The following is a 19,889-nucleotide window of genomic DNA, read 5'->3' on the forward strand; positions in this document are numbered from 1 at the left end:
TGATCCCCATAAGTTACTGCTACTAAATTATCTCCTACCCAGTTTTGTAAGTCAAAGGCCTGCAGGCAGGGACACACTGCACATATTTGTATAGCCTAACCATATGTCACCTACTACTCTGCTATTGGCACTGTTGCATAACAGATGTACCTTAAGCACATGCCTTGATTAGACTGCAAATGGTACCCATACCCTGGCTCTGCTGTAACGACAGAGCTGCCACTGTTGCTACAGCTACACATACAGCTTGCTGGCCTCCAAAGTATTTACACTCCCCCTAAGTGTCCTATGCTGCAGCTACAGCCTGGAGCATACACAGTTGTATGTTAGCAATGCTGCTACAGACCAACCATATCTCATAACCCCCTATAACAAGGGATCCAGACACAACCATGCATAAATGTGGGGGCAAAGGCCCAGAGATCGGGACATGTTTCACAGTTTGCCCCTACAAAGATAGTTAATAGAATAGCAGCTACTGCATTAGCATGCATATTCTGATGGGTATGCAGTGTGACAGTCACATGTTTCTCACCCTTTACTGACCTCAAGCCACAATGTTTGCCAGTGAACTGCCATATGACCACACTGTCATGGAACACTGACCAAACATATGAAGCGAAACTGTGGACATACTTCATATATCTCTGCAGTGGACAGTATTTGTACTTACCCTCAGCAATGCTGTAGTCTCCACACCTCAGTAATGTCCATCTCAGAAACTAAGAAAGGGGCCAAGGCCTACATGAAGGCCTTATATATTGCACTGTGTTGCCATGTCATTGGCTAATGATAATGCAATTTAGCTGTTTTGGATATAATTGGCAAATCTGAGCCACAGACTGGTGCAGAAGCAATTACCTGTTAATGAGCATTACCTACAAAAGGCAAGCAACTGCTTATGAGGAAAAGGTCTGTATGTGATTTTACTCAAACAGACAGAGTATGTGCAAAGCATTTGCAGAGAAATGCTTCAAAAAAAGGAATACAGCATTCTACCAGGTATGCACTAGATTACCCCATAAAACATGATGCAGGTGGGAGGATGGAGGTATGGGGAATAGGGATTAAAGCAGTAGGCTTGTATTAGATATATGATATTGACATGTCAGTGATACTCTGCTGTCCAACACCTACAGACATGTCTCTCAACTGCCCTGCCTTGAATTACATCAATGCTCTGTTCCTGTCAATCACTCCTACAATGGTCGGCTTTTGCAGTATAGATAGTGGATTACATGTAAGACATAGTGACACTAAGTCAGGATGTACACTACTGTAACATCAAACAATGTACTGTAATTTTCTTCCTCTCAATCTGTCAATGTCAATCATAAATAGTACTAACATTGTAAAAGTGTCACTGAATGTCTCTGATGTGCTCTGGCTAAGACCCTGTTTCATGGACATTCATCCCTGTCTGGTTGAGAAGTATGCCTAGCATACCTCTCAGCCTCCTACAGTAAGAAAACAGGACAACACCATAATTAATGGAGGGACAAAGGCCCAAACTCAGTAACAGAGTATACATATTGGCTATACAAAGTAAGACTGTGAATAGACTAACAGATATTACTGTGGCATAAGTGATTTCTGAGGGGTCTGACATGTGGCAGTTAGATTCTGGTTTAATTTACTGACAGCAACCATCAATGATTGGACAACCATTTGTCAGACATCCACAAGTTTGTGCAAATAGGCCTACATCTATGAGTTGAACATATTGACATTCTGCAAACATTGTGTAGTTGAGAGGTATGATGTCTACAGGGAAAATATACTACAGCAGGTTTGCATTGCTTTCTGTCATTGTGTCACATTGGTGTTGCTGGACTGTCCCCATGTAATTGTTGTAATAGCACACTGCTATTAGTCCAACAGTGGCTGTAAGACACATTAGTGGGGATTTGCCATTAGGGGACTCCCCATAATATACTGCAGTGATGGGTGTAGAGACATACAGCAGAATCTGTCATGGCACACAGGGGCATTACCCAGTATTGCTACTATCTTGTTGATAGCCACACATGCAGTGTGTGCTTCCAGACTGTGGGGTATGATGTGTAAGGGAGCAGTGGATAGTGCAGGCCATTATGGATGTGTAGGGTCTGTACATAGTGAACAACCATGTATCTGGTCCTGTAATGTGTCTTCTTCTTGATTTCTTGCAGGAACAATGTACTGATGGAGAAATCCACCAATTTCATCTGCAGAGAATGATGTTAAACTAAATGTCCTCCAACTCCACCATCACATCCTACTTTCCAGGGGTCACCACAATCATGAACAGTGGGCAGCTTTGTGGGGTGACCTTGTCAGGGCTGTTAATCAGAATGGCCTGCAGGACAGGACCTATGAGCAGGTCCAACACTGGGCCATGGATATAATCAATGCTGTTCATCAAAGGGCAGCTGCTTTTGCCAGGGATCATACTGCCACTGCTGGAGGGCCTGTGACACAACAACCACTCTCAGCCACAGAGGAATTCCTGGTGAACCTATGATCAACGAACAGCTCTCAGGCATCCATCACACCATACATCCTGGAGGTGAGTGCCACAGCGTCCACATCAGACGAGCATCCAGGTAAGCTTATTGTGTTCACCAGTATAATACTGTATCAGTCACTTTGGCAGGCTCTACAGACCTGTACATGGGTGTCAGGTCTATCTGCATTGGGGGGTTGGCTTTTACCCGCAGCTGTGCACATATACTCAGAATGTCAGCAATATAGACAGTATGACATTAGCTACTGTGCATGTGGATATATGCACATATTACCTTGTAACACTGCAACATTTGGTGTTGCTGACAATACCTCTCCCTCACCTTTTCATAGGTCCTTCAGGTGCAAATGGAGTCTCTGGTCCTATACCTGTTAAGTGTGATACTGTAGTTTTACAGATTATGTATAGACTATGAAAGTTAAAGACTGACATTTTGCCTTATGCACAACTGTTGTGCTTAGCCTGAGTAGAATAGATGTATGTTCCATTTCAGAGCTGTTAACTACAGTGCATAGCCCAGGGAATGACAAATATGTATATGTACATGTATCAACATGTTTGCACTTATAGTTATGAGCATCTATGCGGCCTGTTATACATGAGGCAATTACTCCAAGATGCCCTTTCAGATGCAGTAAGGAGATGGTACATACCTGAGGCAGTGCTGCTACATTGGCATGTCACTGTCAAGATAGGAGTACTGAGATTTATTTGTAGTTCTATCACATACACTGTCATATTGCATACCTCACAGGTGTATTGTACTGCCAATGTTAACTGGATATAGGTGATGTGCATGTTATGCAGGGCCTGAGTTGTATGTGTATGTTGTTTTGAGTTTGTGTATTGCATATGGGATCAGAGATGAGAAGATGTGGGACATGTAATGCAGTTGTGGATCCTCATCTGTATGAGTCTGTGTAGATTACCATACATAATAGTACAGGTGGTAATGTACTGCTTTTGTCTTGCTTTTCACAGGTGAAGAGGGGAGTTGGAGTCTGTCCCCTTTGCAGCCTGATGTCAGTGTCTTATGGGTCTCTGATGATGATGGTGGCCATAGTGAGGCACAGGTGGGGTTGTCGGGGGCTGAATAAGTCCCAGAGGTTGACATCTCTCTTCTGGCCCCATTGTCCCCACACACAGACAGTATGCTCACACATACCCAGTCACCAAAGGCCACAGATATTGGACAGTCAGTGGGTGGCAACATAGTATAGGACAGTGGATAACTATGGCATCAGTGAGTGTGGACATTGACCATAGCCAGAGATCTGTTGAGGTCCCACACAGGCATATTGACAGGGGTGATCGAAGGAGGACTGCTGCCTATTCACCTCCTGCTGCAGGTGTCACATTGCAGATTACTCTGTACACATTTCAGGCTGTCATGAAGGCACAGGCATGTTCGGAATGCAACACCAGATGGATGCCTAGGGTTATGGATGCAGCACATTCTGACTTCAATGACTGCCTCCATTTCATTGGTGATGCCTTGGAATGTTTCACTGATGTACTGGACAGATGGTGGGGTTAGACAGTGTCTATCTTTGACCGCACATTGTTTGTACTGGAACATCTGGTTGGAGATGGGCATCGGGCACATGGACGTACTGCAGCAACACCATCTGCTAAGAGTTCACATGGCCCACCATACTCACGTTCCCATAGTGGTAGTATCTCCAGCACTAGAGATGGAAGAGTGCTGCCTACACCATGCCAGGCCATGGGCACGTGGTCCTGGGTGAACCTGTGGGGGACACAGGCCCAGCAGACAGCAGTCACCGTCAGGTGCTAGCACCACATCTGACTTTGGGTATGGTGGTTCTCGTGCTACTCCTGGTGAAGCCAGTTCCTATGTTCATGGCCAGAGACTGTGAACTATCCACTCTACCAGGTACGGTCCACAGCTGTCCACCATACACATGCGTAGGGCTAACACTAGGCATGACTTTGTACCTACGCACACACTCCAACACCACTCTCACATTCAGGTCATCAGCAGACACACGTGGCACCACTCCATGGCCTAGCTAACCAGCACCCCTTTCAGACTCACACACATGCTGTCAACTGTTTGGCACAGCCTAGGCCTCTGGCACCCCCACACCACACCCTGTGCATGTGATGATACCTGTGCCACATCCCTGCCCCCTGTGCCATTGATGCAGGACCTTGCAAATGTGTCTGATGCACAGGGTGACTATATTACTTTACATGTGTTTGTGTAGTGCAGTAATGTTATGCCATGGCTGTTGTTGTGGGCCACGACAGGTACTGTATGCTGGCGTGTGTCTACACATCAATCTTTGTGTATCTTTGTTGCCTGATGGTGCACTTGCAGTAGTGTGACAGACTGACAGGTTTGTCATGGACCTATGTATGTTTGTGTTACAACAGTTCAATGATGGACACATGGTGGCAATACAGTTGCACAGGATGGTAAGGCAGCTTAGCAGAAATATGACATCAACTGGATATGCCACCATATGTTTATGGATCCCTAGGTGCAAATGTGTAGAACAGTGTGTCAGGGAAAATAGGGACAGTCAGTGTCATCACGCTTTCACACCCTGTGACAAGGTCTGCTACCCTTGATAAGTGTCACTGAGGTATTCTGCACATAGAAATCTAGATAGTGGCAGACATCAATTATGCTTATGTAGATGAGAGTAATTTAGGGCCAGCGGCTAGTCACAGGTCCATAAAATGCATAACCAATGCACAGAGATAGGCCAGATGGCCATGTCTCTAGTGCTGCAAGGGGATATATTCACACACACACACAAGTTGAATGCTGTGAGATTAGAAACCTGCCTATCTAGTTATACACACTATAGCTTGCAGTATTACTTTCATGCACCACAGAGTTTACCTGATATCAGAGAGTCAGCCAGCACTCTTAAGGTGGATGACATTAGCATGCCTTGAAAAGGAGGCCAGTGTTGAGGCCAGCAGCTAGTCACAGCCCCTTAAAATGCATAAACATTGCACAGACATAAGCTAGATGGGTATGTCTGTAGTGCCACAAGGGAATATATATACATACACACACATACAGAAGTTGGATGATATGAGAATAGAACCCCTACCTATCTACTGTTGCACACTACAGCTTGTGGTACATATTACACTGTCAGCCAGCATTCTTAAGGTTGATGACATCAGCAGGCCTTGTAAAGGACCCCACTGTTGAGGCCAGCAGCTAGTCACAGGACATAAAATGCAAAACTATTGCAAAGAGATAGCCCATACAGGCTTGCCTGTAGTGCTGCATGGGGATATATTTCCACACACACACAAGATGGATGCCATGAGATTCAAACCCCTACCTATCTAGCAGTACACACTATAGCTAATAGTACTTATTGCATGCACCACACTGTTTATCTGATGTTATACTGTCAGCCAGTGCACTTAAGGTGGATGTCATCAGCAAGCCTTGTAAAGGAGGTCAATATTGAGGCCAGCAGTTAGTCAATGGGCATAAATGCATAACCATTGCACAGAGATAGCCCATATGGACTAGTCTGCAGTGCTGCATGGGGATATATTTAAACACAAACACACACACACACACACACACACACACACACACACACACACAGTTGAATGATGTGAGATTAGAACTCCTACCTATGTAGTATCTACAGCTCACAGTACTTATTGCAGGTGCCACAGGTTATTTATGTTGCACATGTTGATGCAGGCACAGTATTTGTGGAGTATGTACAGTAGCCTTGTGTTAGAAAGCATGTGTGGCCTGCAGATTGATACTGCTTGGTACTGTTATATCTAGGGTCCTAGGGATGTGATACCTGGTAATATCCCTGCTATGTGTGTACACTTACCAGTCTGGCCATATGTGGCTGTTTGCAGTTTGATAGGCAGACATGTGGCCAGAGACATTATGGCCTGTCCAAGGCATGCTTTGCATCCATTGTACATTACTCCACCTGTGTACCTGTATCTGCCAACAGGGTGACAGTCCACAGGCACAGGGGTCTGTGGGTGAGTGGATTATGTACTGTTGCAGCCTAGGTCTGGTTCCATTGGACAACTGTTGTGATGTGTAAATGCAGATTACCTCAGCATTCTGCGGTATATGGGGACATTCGTACATCCCAACCCATATCTATATAGATGTGTTATATAGCAGGGATATCTCCTTAAATGTTGTTGTGTGTGTATGTTATGTAAATGTGTTATGTAGAATTGTGTGGGGAGTCTATGTATCATTGTACTTTATATAGCTATATATACCTGTTGTTATCATGAATAAATAAATAAATATATATATATATATATATATATATATATATATATATATATATATATATATATGTGTGTGTGTGTGTGTGTGTGTGTGTGTGTGTGTGTGTGTGCCACATACTGATAGAGATACTAATCATGTGTGAGGGGGATAGGGAGAGACAGATATGCATAAGTAGCTGTATGCATGTACAGATGGTTCTACTTCTGATTGTCGAAAACACACTTTCTCGACAACCAGAAGATCAAACCATTTAAGCAAATGTGTACTAAATTGAAAGTGCACTTTCACTAAAGCTGGTTCTCTGAAGCACATTACAGTGGGGATAAGAAAATATATCCTTTTCCCCACTGTAGTGCAATCTTGGAGTTAGTATATTTAAGTAGGAGGGTATGGGGGGGCATAGCCCCCCACATGGGGGGGTGCAGGGGTGGCTTGCCCCTCTGCAAAATATTGTTTAAAGTATTTTTTGCTTGCTTTTCTCCAGTTTGGAGAATCAGCTTTTGCAAAAGTGCACTTTTGATGTAGTGCACTTTTGCTTTAATGGGTCTCGATGTTTCTTGTTCAAGGTTGAGAAATTTTGATTAAGAAACATAGACCTGTACAGACATATTTGCACATAGCAGGTATTTGGGTGGTAGAGGCAACAGACTTGGGCTCAGGTTAGCTAAATGTAGGAGCATGCCCAGTTTGATTGTCAGTACTTACAGGGTGACTCCAGGCCAGAGCTACCTGTACTCCAGTCTGGGGTTATGTGTGCTGCAGGCCATTGGCTGCTGCACCTGTTACTACAGTACTGCAGGTCCAAAGTAATCCCCAGCTATTTGCTGACCTTAATATGGGACTTATGCCTCACAACTATGCAGAGCTTCACAGAATGTCCAGAAGATTGCCTCATATTTTTGGTCCATTTCACATAACATTGTGGTTTTGTGGCACATTAGTAGCAAATCAGTGAAGACTGAAGTCAATAAATAATGACAGACATTTGATTTTCAGACTCCATACACATCAGGAGATTCATTTTCATGTAATACCTGTCATTCTATCAACATTCTATGTTTGTAGGAGCAACTATGGAAAATCTGTTGTTATCTGTGGGCCTTGGTCCCACTTTTATTCATGGCTTTGGACAGATTTCCTGCTCTAAGAGGTTGTGTGTTATGATGCAATTGGGGTACATGATGTAACACCACACACATGGCAACAGTCTACATACCTCTCTCTGTACAATTTTTTGCAGACTGTCCAGCATTTTGCCCCATATGTCTGCTGTTTTCCTCATACATTTGTGGTTTTCTCCTACTATACTGTCAACAGTGGTTAATGACTTGTTGTAACTACTGACACATTTAAATGGTGGCCTTTACATCCTGCAGCTAATCTGACCTGTTGCAGCCTGCTGTTATGCTAGCCACTTGCTAGGTTACTGAGAGCATCAATAATGTCTGTTTGTATGTATGGCCCTTTGTGCCCCCATTCATACTGGCTTTGTCCAGCTTTCTTGCAGTAAAGGATTGAGGGGTTATGACAGTATGTGGGAATATCACCATATGAGTACCTGACATGCAAAAGATGCTAGATGCTGCCAGGTTTGAATCATCAGCACCATCGCCCATGCTTCTGTCCCTGGCCCAGTGAGCCACACCATCTGCCAGACAGAGGTTTCATTCCTTACACTATCAGCAACATACAGTAATTGTCTGGTCAGCTGATATATCATTGCAGATTTACTATTACAGCAATGGTATGGGAACACTGCTGTGTTTGGGGTGGGGACAACCAGCTTGTGCTCTGCTGTGACTGTCCTGTGACCCCACTGTTTGGCATCTTCCTGGAGAAACATTGTGGAGTTTCCAGCCATGTGGCCTAGTGGATATCATGGGAAACATACTAGTGAACAGAGTACCTGCTGTCCCAACTGTCTGTTAGGTCTGTACAAGTAGCCCAGTAGCCCACTATAGATCTCTGCAAGTAGTCCAGTAGCACACTATATATAGATCACTATATTCCATTGCATAAATAAGGCAGGTCCATATATATGCTACCATATTGCAGTACCCCTTACAAGTGGTGTATAGAAGAGTGACTTACCTTGTGAATGCAGCAGTTGACAGACTTGTAGTTTGGGGATAACTCTGTCTGATGCATGCAGTCTACAGCCAGCACATGGTGAGGTATAGGTTGTGTGATCTGGCTGGCATAATTTTTGCTAATATGTACATGAGTCAGAGTAAGGTACCAGTCTCTACGGCCCTAGGTTGTCAGTGCATGTGCTATGCATTGTGCCTTGGTCAAGGCCAGGGCATATTGGGCACATTTACATCTGCCTACAGGGACAGCATCAGGAGGGTCCTCCTCCAAGTCCCCTGTGGGTGTGTCTGTTGTGACCTAGGCACTGGTGGGGGGCTGTGTATCCCTTCCTTTTGCTGATCCTGCAGCAGCTGTTTCTGCATGATATTGTGTAGCTTGGTACATACTGTCAACATCGGTGCACATGTGGCTGAAGAGTACTGCAGGGGTCCACCAAATATATCTAGGCACTGGAACCATGACTTCAACAGCCCAAACACATGCACTAAGATGTTTCTATTTTGTGCATGTGCCTCATTATGCATTATTCAGTGGGTGTGTGTGCATCTCTGATGGCTGTCATCATCCATGGCTCCAGGGCATAGCCAGCATCCCCAAGTAAATGGCTGTGTGGGATGTTCCCCCTCTAGCAAACAGCATGTAGAGCTGTGATGCATGCCAGATATGGGAGTCGTGATAACTGCCAGGGCTGCCAGGACATACATTCATGATAATGCCCTGAGCATTGCACATGACCTGGCAGTTGATAGAGTGGTACCCTTAGTAGCTGATGTTGATTCTACCCTCTTCCCCAGGTGGTGCCTTGATGTGTACATGAGTACAATCTATGGCGACCAGTACCGCAGGGTAGAGAGCTACACGGTAGAAGAGTCACATACTGCTGTCCCTTTCATCAGTAGTATGGGGAAAATACATTTTCTCATTGGTGTGTGGTAGCATGGCATCCAGAAACTGGTGGAGTACCCTGGAAGCAGATGCCTGTGAGACCCCCATCATGTCCCCAGTTGGTCTTCAGAAAGTACCTGTAGCTAGTATCATAAGGGCTACACATACCTTTGTTTCCACTGGCATGGGTTCCCGTCTGTTGGCTGTGGGTCTGAGATGAGGTTGGCAGAGCTCAGCCAGTTGTTGTAATCATGATATACTCAACCAATGGCTGGATGAGTTCAGGACTGCTGACATCCCACAGTTGTGTAAGTATACTGACAAAGAGAATTTATATTAGGTCAAAAGCTGCATACAGGCAAGACTGGTATGTATAATGCTGTTCACATGTTCTCTTCTCTTTATTCCACAGACAGCCGAGAGATTATGGCAAATAGAGATACCCATGTTGAGCATCTAGAGAGACTGAAGAAAGCAAAGGGTATGTATGCAGCACAACATAGCTATCATTTTAGCTAAAGTATTGCTCTTCTATACAGTTGTACTGCATACATACAGCACAACATAACTATCATTTTAGCTAAACTATTGTTCTTCTATACAGTTGTAAAAAAGTAAGCATGCATATCCTAACTATAAAAATAAGCATGTATGCTTAAGTCTGTAGCACAAGCCAGCTGTAGGAGTCAGGTCTAATACTGTAGTCAGTTGTTGTAGGTTCAAATACCATAAGTAACAAATATATAATAAAATCTTTTAAAAATGTTCCATAAATTAATTTCAACAAAAATGGCATAATGCCCTGCTGTTAACTTAATCTGTATACTTGGACAATGCATATGTGCAATATATATGCATTGCAAGGATTACTTTGAGCAATCCTTATTTATAGTTTATCACTGTTAAGAAGTATACTTTAATATAAAACTAGAGATAAAATACTTTATTATTGTGATAATGCATTGTATGTCATATGTGATGGTACTAATTATATCTCTTCCTTTTACCCTACCTTTATCACTCTTTTTTTATTTTTCTGTGTGTTGTCAAAATGTTTCCATGTCAACCATCTCTGAAAAAAAATCACAAAATGTTTTACAGAAGTGGCTCAACTTGTCCCCACTCCACCTGTCCCTGCACCAAATCCCAGCACATCTGAGACCCAATCTGGCAGTACTGCCTCTGCTGCCCCTGCACTGTCTGGGTGCTGTACATCAGGTAGAACTACCCTCATGAGCTGGTGATATGGCACCCTGCGGGTGTACTAGTGGAGGTGGAGATTTTTTCACCCACAAGGAGATGCCAGGCTTGGTGTATAGGGTCACACGCAGCACCATTTGTGCACCCCAATGGTGGATGCACAGGATGTTCTCTTTTATTATCCAGAGGAGAAGACTTTAAGCACTCCAACAGCCACAGGAGTAAGGGGTCAGTGATAAAAGTCCTGTGGATGAGGACTAGATTTTCACTGTCCACATGTTTGACCAGCATAGGCAGCTGTTGCCCCCTCCCTAACTCCAATTATGGTGTCCACCAACATGTCGTGTCCCTCACTGTCCCTGTGTCTTGTATTATTTGTCTTGTTTGTTTGCATTTGTTTTCTTACCTACCCTACTTACTTGACCCAAAAATACCTACATCCCTTACCAAAAATGTATCTCTTACTGGAGTAAAAAAAAAAATATATGGACACCTGTCCCAAAAAAAAAAAAAAAAAAAAATATATATATATATATATATATATATATATATATATATATGTAAGTATGTATGTATATAAATATCATCCCACACATAGCTCTCCACTTCACACATTTCTCTTCTTGACTCACTTGATTCAGTCCAACTGACTATACAACATGACTTTGTTGTTGACATCCATCTTTGTTGAGGTGACCATCCAAATTCAGCTAATATTCTGCACATATTTTAATTTTACACTGCTGAAGATGTGGAAAGCTATGGTTCTTTCCTACCTCCTTCCTGCCTATTCCTGTATTGATTTCCCTTTGTTCGTCCTCCTGCTTGTTCCAATTTAATCATTTTCCTATCTACCACATTTTAACACCTTTAATCTTATCAAAAATAGAATCACACACCAAACAAATAAGTAAAAAAAAAATGAAGCCCTTCACTTTTTGTCCTCTGTATTTGCAAGAAACGTGGCTTTACACACCAATGCCAAGTGATAGTGAATGGCTTTTCAATGGTGCTATTACCTCCACACAATGCTACTTACAAGAGCTGCCCAAAAGTAATACACACTGAATGTGGAATAAAGAATTAAGTCATTGTTTTATAAATACGTATTTAAAACTATTAGATACACGTGTATTTGAACCTGCATCATCTGGGCTCAAAAAGAAATCTGTCACTACATTTAGACCTGCTACCATTAAGTCACTCAGGCAGCAGGTGTGTTTCTTTCTTACATTCAGTACTGTCCACAATTTTATCAATGAATCAGAGGCTCATGTTTGATTGACACCTAACTCCACACAAACAGAGAAAGCAGTAAAAATGTGCATCTTGCATGTGAAAACACTTTGCCATTGATAGTATAAACAAACTGCTTGGTGGTGGGCTATGGAAATTGCACAATAACATGCATTACCTATGTTTATTGTCCATTTAGTCTTCATGCCATGAAAGTACATGTAAAAACACAAACAAAGGGAAGGCACTTTTTAAGGAAAGAATACATATTTATACTGTAGTTGTGTGTTACCTGCACACATGCACTTGAAACTTGATCTCTCAGTTCTTGTTACCAAATATATATATATATATATATATATATATATATATATATATATATATATATATACTACAGAAATAAATAAATGCTTTCTTATATACTACAGATATCTTTATATTGTCAATACACATTCAGATTTTCCAGTACTTGTAGTAATGTGGACAGCTGTTTGCATATAGTTTGCAAAGCTGTCCTTTTAAGGTATATCTGCACATTGGAAACGCAACAGAAAATGATACACTTTGCACTCATCAATCTGGTAACATGCAGATCTTTAGTTCTACATGGCTAGCTATCCATTTCAGACAGACCTCCCAACATCTTCTCAAAAACATCCAGTGATGATGCCATCCACTATAAATTGTCCTATAGCCTTGCAAAAGTCAGACTTGTGCCATGATGCTTGCATTAAGTACTGAGCACTCGAGTTTGTGTACTTAGGTAGAGGTTCTAATCTCACTGAAGTCAACTGGTGCGTGTGTGTCTGTCTAATCAGAAGGGCATAACTGTGCATCCTGCAGTGATCACTAGAATTCCATGGAGTACTAATATTTTGACAGCTGTACATGCCTACATATCCATTTCATTCAGACCTCCCAACATCTTCTCTCAAACATCCAGTGATGCTGTCATCCACTATAAATTGTTCTGCAGCCTTGTAAAAGTCAGACTTGTGTCATGGTGCTTGTATAAATACTGAGTTCTCTAGTCTGTGTACTTAATTAGGTAGGGGTTCTAATCTCACTGCAGTCAACTGGTTTGTGTGTATGTGTTCACTTGGTTGACATTAGAGAGAGAGAGAGAGAGAGCATTTTACACCAGCATGTGGGACACTGCTGTTATCATCTTCCACTCACCAGACACTGCAGATGTTATCACTTATAAAGAGTTGTCCAACACTCTCCAAGTCAGACTTGAGCTGAGGTGCTTGCATTAATTACTGAGGTGCTTGCATTAATTACTGAGGTCTGTAGTCCTTAGAATGGTAGGGTTCTGTTCTCACTGTGGTCAACTGGTGTGTGTGTGTGTGTGTGTGTGTGTGTGTGTGTGTGTGTGTGTGTGTGTGTGTGTGTGTGTGTGTGTGTGTGTGTGTGTGTGTGTTTGCGTGCGTGTTTACTTGATTGATATTAGAGACAACATTTTATACCAGCATCTGGGACACTGCTATTGCCATCTTGTCTTCACCAGACACTGCTGATGTCATGTTGTCTGGCACTCTCCAAGTCAGACTTGTGCTGTGGTGGTTGCATTTAATACTAAGGTCTCTACTTGGTGTTCATAGTTATGTATGAGTTCTGTTCTGATTGCAGTCAACTGGTGTGTGTGTGTGTGTGTGTGTGTGTGTGTGTGTGTGTGTGTGTGTGTGTGTGTGTGTGTGTGTGCGCGTGTGTGTGTGTGTTTACTTGGTTGACATTTAAGAAAGCATTTTACACCAGCATGTGGGACACTGCTATTAACATTTGACTGTCACTAGACTCTGTTGATGTCATCAGCTATAAAGTATTCTCCAACACCATAAAAGCTAGAATTGTGCTGTGGCACTTGCATTAAGTACTGTGCTCTTTTAACAATTATGTAATTGTAGAATAATATATGAGTCCACAGCTATGTCCAACACTCCTCCAAATATCTTGCTGTAGCATACAATGGTTATGTCATCCTTTGTAATGTGCACCCTAACTGTATTCAAGTCAAACCTGTGATGTGTCAGGTAACTGTCACTACTGTGTTTCCAATCTACTTTAACTACACATATATGTTTTCCTAATGGGACAGCAAACTACCTGCATGTCTATACATACAAATATCACTTTTGAGACAATTTTACACAGGGATGTGACTCCACATCCATGCCCTATACTGCTCAGAACATGTTCTCCTCAGCATACAATAATAGTATCATACTCAATAAAGTGCAACATGACCGTGTTACAGTCAGACATATGTGGTGTTGCTACTGTGATATTGCATGCCATTCATACTCTAAGCCTATGCAAGTATAATGTTCATATCAGGCACAATCTACTGCTGTGTGTCTGGTTGCTGGTACATTATGGTCATTGTGTGATCTTTGGAATAGCTCTTCATGTTTCTTCCACTTGGGGTACCTTTCATGTAGCTTCAGGCATCCTCCTTTTTCCTCTTTCCACATGATATCCATCCTGCAGATGAGTGTAGGATGTCCTCATGTCAAATAAGCATGGACACATCATGAAACAAAGTCCTTCCATGAGACTATGCAAGCCATCTCCAGACCACTGCATACGTGATTGCTAATTCAGTCATATTGTGGTGAACATGTCCCATATGGACAGTGGCAGAATGTAATGCAATCCAGCATATATACATGCATGCACAATAGTCTTACTATCTTCCATAATGTTGATACAGGCATTTTTATTTTCATGTTGTTATAATAGCTAGGATTTCATGTGATGTTGGCAATCAGCATAATAGTGTCCTATGATCCTATGATGAGTTGACATGTCAATATTGCAGTCATTGACATATGCTATATTGAGGTGTGGATGCACAGTATGGCTATGAGAGTGTATTACAATCTGTGATGTTAGCTGTTGCATTGATGGCTATTGCTGCCATTGCATTTTATGCTCTTTCTATAACAGCTGCAGTATTATTTCCCCTAAGAACTGTTTACATAGGTTTATAGGTTCATAGGAGGTTACTAGGCTAGCAGTTCTAGAGACTTTACAAGTCTAGTCATGTTCATCCCTAGAAGCCCCAATTATCCTTATTAGGGGGATATAATTTGTAGAATGAGTCTATGTTCAACACCAACTACCTTTGTCCATGAGGAACATGGTTGCCACACCTGGGGTGAATGTTCAGATTTCCATCAATTTGTCTAGGTTGTGCTTGAATAGGTCAGTGAGGAACTCTGCTTTATGTGAATTGAAAGTTTATTCCAGAGTTGTGGCAGTCTCTGGGAGATATATCTGGCTCTCAAGCATGTTTTGTTAATGTCACAGGATAGGTTAAGATCCCTAGAGCAAATAACTGCTGTACCAGTAGATTTGCAGATGTGCAGTATTTCCATCATGGCAGGGTCAGAGACTTCTTGCAGGTCATGCACAAGCCACCACTCCTATAAGATACAGATTACAGTGACAGGGCTGTCAGTCTATTCACGTATATTATGGCATGTTTTGGAGGCCCTGTCTTTTCTTGATGAGAAACCCCCATGGTTTATGCAGCTGCTTTAGGTGTCCGGTGAGGCATATGCAAACAGGAACATTGTACACTATTAGTGGTCTCATGAGGGTTGAGTACATTGGTGTTATAACATCCTCAGACCTGGATCTGATTCCCTTACTTATGAAGTGCACAATATATAAGGCTTTCCTTACCACTGACATCTACCTGAGTCCCCATGAGGGGGTCTTGTCAATACTGTAATTATCAGAGAATTCCACTTTGCCAAAGGCAATAATAATGACACATTTTTGTGTTTTGTTTTAGACTGTGGCTTTGGCACCAATCATTTGTCTGTGTTAGCCCTTCCTGTAATAAATTAACATTGTTGGGGGATTCAGTGACTGCACACAGTTTGTAATCACCAGCAAACTTGGTAAGCCAAAAACCAACTACTTTAGCCTGGACTTTCAAGAAATAGATTCCAAACAAAGGGCCCAACACAGATCATTGTGGTACACCACTGGTGATGGTTTACTGGTAGATGTTGAGCCACCAACTTTGACAGTATGTGTTCTGTCAGTGAGCCAGTTGGCTACCCTTCTAGTGACATAAGAGTTAATCCCCAGCTGGAAGAGTTTCTCAATGATACCTGATTGGGTGGTTGTGTCAAAAGCCTCGGCCAAGTCAAGATAGTCTGTATGCATTGTCTTACCTTCATCCATGGCTTTGGTGACTTTCTCAAATAAATCTACTAGATTTAATAAGCATGATCTACCCTTAACAAAGCCAAATTGGATTGGGTCTAGAGTTTGTAGGTCACCTACACCCTTGTAGATAAGGTTTGAGATGATTCTTTCTATGGCCTTGCAGATGACACTGGTTAGACTTATGGGACTATAGTTCCCAGGGTCAATTTATGGCCCACCTTTGTGCAAGGAGATTACTGTTGCTGTTTTCGACTCCACTGGAGCAAAACCAGTTCTCAAGCCATGGTTAAAGAGGATGATAAGTGGGTCTGCTAGGTTGTGTTGTAGATTACTTAATAAACAACCTGGGATGTTATCTGGTACCACTGAGCATGTGTTTTTAGCAATCAGAACCTTGAGTTTGCCTCCAGTGGATTTTAATACATCAGAACTTTTTTTTTGACTTTCCCTAAAAAAGGCACTATGGGGTAATCAAGCTCCTTTGTCAGTATATGGCAACCTACAGGACACAGGTGGAGACCATCTCTGGCAAAGCAACATGGCCTGTTGACCATGTCATCCCAGGCTGAGAGATACTGGATCCCCCTGGATTAACACCAGATGCTTAGCCAATTGAATTTTTTGTTTATATTGTGGCATCATCCTAAGTGTAGGTAGAATGCTGCTTAGGGCTATGGTCATACCTGCCTGAGCACATAATCTGAAAGTTCAGTCATGTGTCTCTTCATATAGTCCATAGAGGTACAACTCAAGTAATTCACCCCAACATGAACTATGACAGAGTCATAACAGTACTTGTTGCAAGATGTGCGTGACATGGTATGATATACTTGAATGTGTTTTATTAGAATATTAGGACATCTGTTGTTGAAGTGTAGCAGATCAACCATCAACACAATTCACATTCCACCATCACAATGACAACTGCAGTGTGGCATAGGTGTGCAAGTATCTACATGCTATCATTAAATGCACTGTGACACACATCAGTATAAATGCTTATTGATTACATGGTCACTAGTGTTGTCTCATACACATGTTTTTATGCTTATATACAACAATGTATCACATGTTTTGCAACTACTGTAACCTTGTGGAATTCATTGTATGTGCAGTTGTGTTGCTATAGTCAAGTATTATTGTGGGGGTCAGCAGCACCACTCTGTGACTATTAGTGTTTGTGTCAGGAAATGTTCTGCATGAGCCACAGACAACTTAAATGTAATCTGTCCTGATATGACATCAGGTTCCTCAAACATAGCTTGCCCATGAAACACATATAGGCATATGTTGTGCAAGTGATGTAAGTATGTGACATTGGTATAGTTGTATGACTTTGTGCATAGAACCAGTGCATAGAATGTAATGAATGACCCTGGTTGCATTTGGAGGTCTTTTCACAAATCATTTATTCCAATACATTTAAAATGTTAAGTGGAAAACACAACTAAGCACAGATGTGCATGTGGACTCCACCAGACATACCCAACAGGAGGAAACAGAAAATCTGCTATCTCACAGTTTGTCTCACATGTCACCCCCTTGCCATCAATGTCCATCAGCCAAAGTATACATGCAAACATTACTCAGTGTCTGTGCTAAGGAGGGAAACACATCTGTGCACTGTGTACTTCTACTAACACAGAAGCTACGGGCTGTGATAACATCAACAATTGTCTATAGCGTGACTCAAAACTTGGACCTACCAGACACAGTTGGATTCATACTTCAGTATAGCCTCCAGACAGAATATGTTCCCAAAAAAGAGTGCACATCAACATGCATCGATCTGATTGGGGGAGGACATCACCTGAATCATGCATGTATAGCCACATCCTGACTCTCTTCATCTGTGAGGTAGACCAATATGTCATAATGGATCATTTTTAAATGGACACTGGTAACATCCTGGATGCATGTGAAAGACTTGTGTGACTTTTTCAGGCTACATCTATGCCTGTTACATCTGGTCAACAAGGGCATGCATAATGACAACACTATCATCCTGCAGAACTTGACCAGACCAAGGCATTTGACGCAAATCCACATTGATGTATTACTGGAACACTGTCACAAGTGGCCATAAACACCTATATCACCAAGTGGGTAGACCACTGGATCACATATGTTTATATATATATATATATATATATATATATATATATATATATATATATATATATATTGATGTGTGTGAAGTGACCTGTATCTTGAGTCCAGTGATCAGGTCCATACCTCAGGGCTGTGTGCAAGTGTGCAAGGCCCTTTTCTTGTTCATTATTTAAGTTACATACATCAAGAATGACATACACAACCTTTGTTCAAACAGCTTTCTAGAGGACTGCATGGTGTGGACAATCACTGAATCCAAGTGTGATATTAGTATAATACAGACAGTATCAACAAACACAAAGGATTCTTGCCACAGTTATGGAGACACAGGAGATAAATAAAAACATGGAGGTTATTAGTTATGTTCTGAAAGCAAATGCACAAGCTAATTATAATATAGACAGCACACCTCTATGAGCAGACCAAGTGGTATGTGACCTGTGTACTCAGATAGATAGTATGCAGAACATCCACTAGCATGTACCCACACTGGTGAATACTCCTTTGTATGTAACATAATTCCTGAGTATGTGCAGGACATCCACATCAAAGGCCATTATACTTCCATAGTTCAGAGTCTTCATCACACCAGTAACTGAGCACAGTGCACCCTTTTTCATGTACCTCCCTACACATTTTCAAGAGATGAATCACTCAAGTGTACCACATTTGCCACAGTGAGCTCCTATACAGCTTATTGCCCATACCTAAGTATTCTTTTTATTGCATAAACATTAGTGTCTGATGTTGTGGAAACCCCATCAAAGTGTTATACCAGATACATGTGTGACACGTGTTCCTGTGATGTACACAGTACATACATAGCTGATTGACAACATTGATGTTATAGGTTACATTCATGACAGTGTGGATTCTGCCATATATATGCCATGTACACCTGTCAACTAGCCAGGATTGATCATAATCTCACATATAGGTATAGCAGTGAATTATCTTGGTTAGAAATCTCTGTGTTCTCTCCAGCTGCTGCAGGTATCTGGTGAGGTAAATGCAGAAGGGAGCATTGTACTCAATCAGTGGTCTGATAAGGGCAGAGTACAGTGGAGTAATTACCTCCCTGGTCTTGAATGTGATGCCCTTATCCATGAGATGGTCAGTGTAGAAGGCTTTTCTTACTACTGTGGACGCAAGGTGATCAAAGTTTAGATTGCTATCAACCTGCATTCCCAAGTCACACACCACTGTGTTTGAGCTTAGAGGGGTGATGTCTATATTGTAACTATCAGGGGCTAGCTACTTCTCTGCCAAAGGGGATAATGAGGAATGTTTTGTGTTTAGCTTTAGTCTATGGCCCCAGTACCAGTTGTTTTTCAGTCGTTTTTCAGTCTTATTCCCTTCTGTAATTTGTTGATTTTGTTGGGGGACTCTATGACTGTG

This window comes from Protopterus annectens, chromosome 3.part0, assembly GCF_019279795.1.
Source record: "Protopterus annectens isolate FY-2018-M chromosome 3.part0, PAN1.0, whole genome shotgun sequence".
Taxonomy (NCBI): Eukaryota; Metazoa; Chordata; order Ceratodontiformes; family Protopteridae; genus Protopterus; species Protopterus annectens.